Below are 6225 nucleotides of genomic sequence, written 5' to 3' on the forward strand. Positions count from 1 at the left end.
AGGGCTGGCGGAGGCGGAGCCCCGAGCGCTGGAGGCGGGGCCTGCGGCGCGACCGGACCCGCCCGCTGTCTCCCGACCGCAAACCGCAGGACCGCGGCGAGCGTCGCCCCGCACCGGCGCTTCCGGGCGCGTCCCCCCCGCCGGGGCCGCTGCCGCGAGTCCCGGGGACGCTGGACGCTGCGGGGGCCGCTGCGGGCTCCCCGCACTGCTCCCCGCCCATCCCTGCCCCGGGCGCGGACGCTGTAAGCCGCGGCCCCGAGGGGCGGGAAGATGATTTTCCGTAGCGAAGAGGTAGCGGGAAACCTACTGTCGTCGGGAGGATCTGTCCCCCCCTCCCCGCCTCGTTCCTTATATTTAAGTCCTTCAAAAGTTTATCTGGGTTTTACAAGGAGAATTATTTTAACACTCCCACGTCTTTTCAGTTAAAAAGGAAAAAAGCGTAAGAGTCAGTTGACATTTATGTGCAGATGTTTTTGCGGACGCTCTCGTTTAACCGTCAAACCGAGCCAAAGGCAGGTTCTGCTAACTCATCCCCGTTTTCCCGACAGCGACGTGAGGCTTGGAGAGGCTAAATAATTCGCTGGATGTCGCACCGCTGGTGGCCTGCGTGCTGGCCCCCACGCCAGGCTGTCGCAACCCAAACACCACCCTCATGATCGTGAACTTCCCCTCTCCGTTCCCCGCATCTGGGAGACAGAAAACTTGCCTAAGGAAAGTCACCGGACTCAGCGACGCTGGACTTTTTTTTTTTTTTTTAATAAACATATAATGTATTTTTATCCCCAGGGGTACAGGTCTGTGAATCGCCAGGTTTACACATTTCACAGCACTCATCATAGCACACGCCCTCCCCAATGTGCGAGGCTGGGGGTTCTTAATGGTTAACAGGGGCTTGTGTAACTAGAGTAAATGTGTAGAGGACATTTGGAAAGTTCACTTTTTCCAGGTTTATTTCTAATTTCCCCTCTCCCCCCATCAAACAGAATACACCACTGGTACCTCTGACCCCCCAACTCCATGTTTATGGCCTGGATGTCGCTGGGCTACAGCTTCAAGCCTCTGCTTCCACTCTTTCCTGGTTTGGCATAAAATCTAAACAAAGACCCTGGTTTTAATTTGCTCATTTGCAACCGCACCTCTGTGCTGAAGCCACAGGTGCATCATGAGAATCAATAAAGAGTAAACAGATGAGTCGAGTTTAAAGAGGCGTATTTGGGGGCGCCTGGGTGGCTCAGTAGGTTAAGTGTGCGCCTTCCGCTCAAGTCATGATCCCAGAGTCCTAGGATCCAGCCCCACAGCCGCTCTCTGCTCTGGGCGGGAAGCCTGCCCCTCCCTCTCCCACTCCCCCTGCTTGTATTCCCGCTCTCGCTGTCTCTCTCTGATAAATAAAATCTTTTAAAAAATACTTTAAAAAAGAGGTGCATTTGCATTTAAGTAAATAAAGCGACTTTCTGTCACTTTAAGGTTGATATTAAAAAGATAAAAATAGGGGCGCCTGGGTGGCTCAGTGGGTTAAGCCTCTGCGTTCGGCTCAGGTCATGATCTCAGGGTTCTGGGATCGAGCCCCACATCAGGCTCTCTGCTCAGCAGGGAGCCTGCTTCCCCCTCTCTCTCTGCCTGCCTCTCTACTTGTGATCTCTCTCTCTCTCTCTCTGTCAAATAAATGAACAAAATCTTAAAAAAAAAAGATAAAAATAAAAGATCTGTACGACAACTATGATAAAATGTATTGGATGAACAAATCAATATTGTGGCTAAACTGTCAAGGTTCACAATTAAGCTGATCACATAAATTTCTCTATTATATTATTCTAGTATTAAGAGGTTATACATGTTATAGGACAATTTAAAACAAACATTAAAAGGGAGAACTGAAATTACAGAAACTATTAACCCTCTCCTTTCTGCTGCTTCTGTGCTGGGCAGGTTTCAGAGATGGTATACGTTGATTTCATGGTTCACCTATGGATCACAACCTAGAGTTTAAAAAACACTTTGGTGGAGAATGCATGAAGGTAAATACTGTGTCAGAAACACGGAATATAATGTTTTTATAGCTTGTATCTCATTTTGCTCAGTTTTTTTCATTTTTTTTCTGTTTTGGTAACACTTTAAAATTTTTAAATTTAAATTCAGTTAATTAACATATAATGTATTATTTGTTTCAGGGGTACAGGTCTGTGACTCATCAGTCTTATATAATACCTAGTGCTCACCACAATACATACCCTCCCCAGTGTCCATCACCCGGCCACCCCATCCCTTCCATCCCCTGCCCCTCCTGCAACCCTCAATTTCTTTCCTATGATTTAGAGTCTTTTATGCTTTGTTTCCCTCTGGTTTCTTTTTCCTCTCTTCTCCTATGAGCCTCTGCCTGATTCTTCATATGATAATTGTCTTTCTCTGATTGACTTACTTCACTTAGCTTAATACCCTCTAGCTCCACCCACATCATTGCAAATGGAAAGATTTCAATTTTGTGATGGCTGCATAATATTCCACTGTATATACATACCACATCATCTTTAACCATTCATCTGTCAGTGGACATTTGGGCTCTTTCCATAGTTTGGCTATTGTAGACATTGCTGCTATGAACATTCGGGTGCACATGCCCCTTCAGATCACTACATTTGTATCTTTAGGGTAAATACCCAGTAGTACAATTGCTGGGTCATAGGCTAGTTCTATTTTCAACTTTTTGAGGAACCTCCTACTGTTTTCCAGAGTGGCTGCACCAGCTTGCATTCCCATCAACAGTGTAGGAGGGTTCCCCTTTCTCTGCATCCTCGCCAACGTCTGTCTTTTCCTGACTGGTTAATTTTAGCCATTCTGACTGGTGTGAGGTGGTATCTCACTGTGGTTTTGATTTATATTTCTCTGATGCCAAGTAACGTTAAGCACTTTTTCATGTGTCTGTTGGCCATCCGGATGTCTTTGCAGAAATGTCTGTTCATGCCCTCTGCCCATTTCTTGACTGGATTGTTTGTTCTTTGGGTGTTGAGTGTGATAAGTTCTTTATAAATTTTGGATACTAGCCCTTTATCTGCTATGTCATTTGCAAATATCTTCTCCCATTCTGTCGGTTGTCTTTTGGTTTCGTCAACTGTTTCCTTTGTGCAAAAGCTTTGATCTTGATGAAGTCCCAATAGTTCATTTTTGCCTTTGTTTCTCTTGCCCTTGGAGATGTGTCTAGAAAGAAGGTGCTGCAGCCGAGGCTGAAGAGGTTGCTGCCAAGTTCTTCTCTAGGATTTTGATGGATTCCTGTCTCACATTGAGGTCTTTCATCCATTTTTAGTCTATTTTTGTGTGTGGTGTAAGAAAACCACTCAGTTTCATCCTTTTGCATGTGGCTGTCTAGTTTTCCCAACACTATTTGTTGAAGAAACTGTCTTTTTTCCATTGGATATTCCTCCCTGCTTTGTCGAAGATTAGTTGAGCATAGAGTTGAAGGTTCATTTCTGGGCTTTCTACTCTGTTCCAGTGATCTATGTGTCTGTTTTTGTGCCAGTACCATACTGTTTCGATGACTTCAGCTTTGTAATAGAGCTTGACGTCTGGCGTTTTGATGCCACCGACTTTGGTTTCCTTTTTCAACATTCCTTTGGCTATTCAGGGTCTTTTCTGGTTCCATCCAAATTTTAGGATTATTTGCTCCAGTTCTGTGAAAAATGTCAATGGCATTTTGATAGGGAGGGATTGCATTGAAGGTGTAGACATTTTCACAATATTTGGTCTTCCAATCCACGAGCATGGAACGTTTTTCCATTTATTTGTGCTTCCTCAGTTGCTTTCATGAGTACCTTATAGTTTTCTGAGTACAGATTCTTTGTCTCTTTGGTTAGGTTTATTCCTAGGTATCTTATGGTTTGGGAGCAATTGTAAATGGGATCGACTCCTGGGATGCCTGAGTGGCTCAGTCAATTAAGCATCTGCCTTCTGCTCAGATCATTTTCCTGGGGTCCTGGTACTGAGTCCTGCATTGGGCTCCCTTGCTCGGTGGGGAGCCTACTTCTCCCTCTCCCTCTGCCTGCTGCTCCTCCTGCTTGTATTCTCTCTCTTTCTCTCTCTCTCACTCTGGCAGATAAATAAATAAAATCTTTAAAATAAATAAATAGGATTGACTCCTTAATTTCTTTTTCTTCTGTCTATACTGTTGGTGTATAGAAATGCAACTGATTTCCGTGCATTGGTATTTTATCCTGCCACTTTGCTGAATTGCTGTATGAGTTCTATCAATCTGGAGGTGGAGTCTTTTGTTTTCCACATAGAGTATCATGTCATCTGCAAGGAGTGAGTTTGACTTCTTCTTTGCCAATTCAGATGCCTTTTATTCTTTTTGTTGTCTGATTGCCAAGGCTAGGACTTCTAGTACTATGTTGAACAGCAGTGGTGATAGTGGACATCCCTGTTGTGTTCCTGACCCTAGGGGAAAAGCTCTCAGTTTTTCCCCATTGAGAATGATATTCGCTGTGGGTTTTTCATAGATGGTTTTGATGATATTGAGGTATGTGCCCTCTATCCCTACACTGTGAAGAGTTGATCAAGAAAGGCTGCTGTACTTTGTCAAATGTTTTTTCTGCATCTATTGAGAGTATCACATGGTTCTTGTCCTTTCTCTTATTTATGTATTGTATCACACTGATTGATTTGCAGATGTTGAACCAACCTTGCAGCCCTGGAGTAAATCCCACGTGGTTGTGGTGTATAAGCCTTTTAATGTACTGCACAATCTTATTGGCTAGTAGTTTGGTGAGAATTTTTGCCTCTGTGTTCATCAGGGATATTGGTCTGCAATTCTCCTTTTTGGTGGGGTCTTTGTCTAGTTTGGAGATCAAGGTAATGCTGGTCTCATAGAAAGGGTCTGCAAGTTTTCCTTCCATTTTGATTTTTTGAAACAGCTTCAGAAGAATAGGTGTTGGGTGCCTGGGTGGCTCAGTCCAGTAAGTGTCTGCCTTTGGCTCAAGTCATGGTCTTAGGGTCCTGGGATCAAGTCCTGCATCAGGCTCCCCACTCTGTGGGGAGTCGCTTCTCCCTCTGCCCCTCTCCCCCCCAGATCACACTCACTCTCTCTCATGAGAATAAATAAAGTCTTTAGAAAAAAATTTTTTTCTAATTTTTTTTTTCTAATTTTCTAATTTTTTTCTAAAAATTTAATTCTTCTTTAAATGTTGGGAGAATTCCTCTGGGAGGCCATCTAGCTCTGGACTCTTTATTTATTGGGAGATTTTTGATGACTGCTTCAATCTCCTTGCTGGCTATGGGTCTGTTCAGGTTTTCTATTTCTTCCTGGTTCAGTTTTTATAGTTTATACACTCTAGGAATGCATCCATTTCTTCCAGATTGTCAAATTTGTCAGCATATAGTTGCTCATAATATGTCCTTATAATTGTATTTCTTTAGTGTTGGTTGTGATCTCTCCTTTTTCATTTGTGATTTTATTTATTTGGGTCCTTTTTCTTTTCTTTTAGGTAAGTCTGGCCAGGGGGTTATCAATCTTATTAATTCTTCCAAAGAACCAGCTCCTAGTTTCATTGATTTGTTCTACTGGTTGTTTGGTTGGTTGGTTGGTTGGTTTGGTTTGGTTTCTATTTCATTGATTTCTGCTCTGATCTTTATTATTTCTCTTCTCCTGCTGGGTTTAGGCTTTCTTTGCTGTTCTCTCTCCAGCTTCTTTTGGTGTAAGATTAGATTGTGTATTTGAGACCTTTCTTATTTCTTGAGAGAGTCTTGTACTGCTATATACTTCCCTCTTAGGACCTCTTTTGCTGAATCCCAAAGGTTTTGAATAGTTGTGTTTTCATTTTCATTTGTTTCCATGAATTTGTTTTATTCTTCTTTAATTTCCTGGTTGACATGTTCATTCTTTAGTAAGATTCTCTTTAGCCTCTGTGTATTTGAGTTCTTTCCAACTTTTCTCTTGTGATTGAGTTCCAGTTTCAAAGCATTGTGGTCTGAAAATATGCAGGAAAAATGTGTCTCTTGCAGACAGCATATCAATGAGCCTTGCTTTTTTATCCAATCTGATACACTGTGTCTTTTGATAGGGGCATTTAACCCATTTATATTCAGAGTAACTATTGAAAGATATGAATTTAGTACCACTGTATTGTCTGTAAAGTGAGTGTTACTGTATATTGTCTGTTTCTTTCTGGTTTATGTTACTTTTGGGGTCTCTCTTTGCTTAAAGGATGCCTTTTAATATTTCTTATAAGGCTGGTTTGG

The sequence above is a fragment of the Martes martes genome (assembly GCF_963455335.1).
Source record: "Martes martes genome assembly, chromosome: 2".
Classification (NCBI taxonomy): domain Eukaryota; kingdom Metazoa; phylum Chordata; class Mammalia; order Carnivora; family Mustelidae; genus Martes; species Martes martes.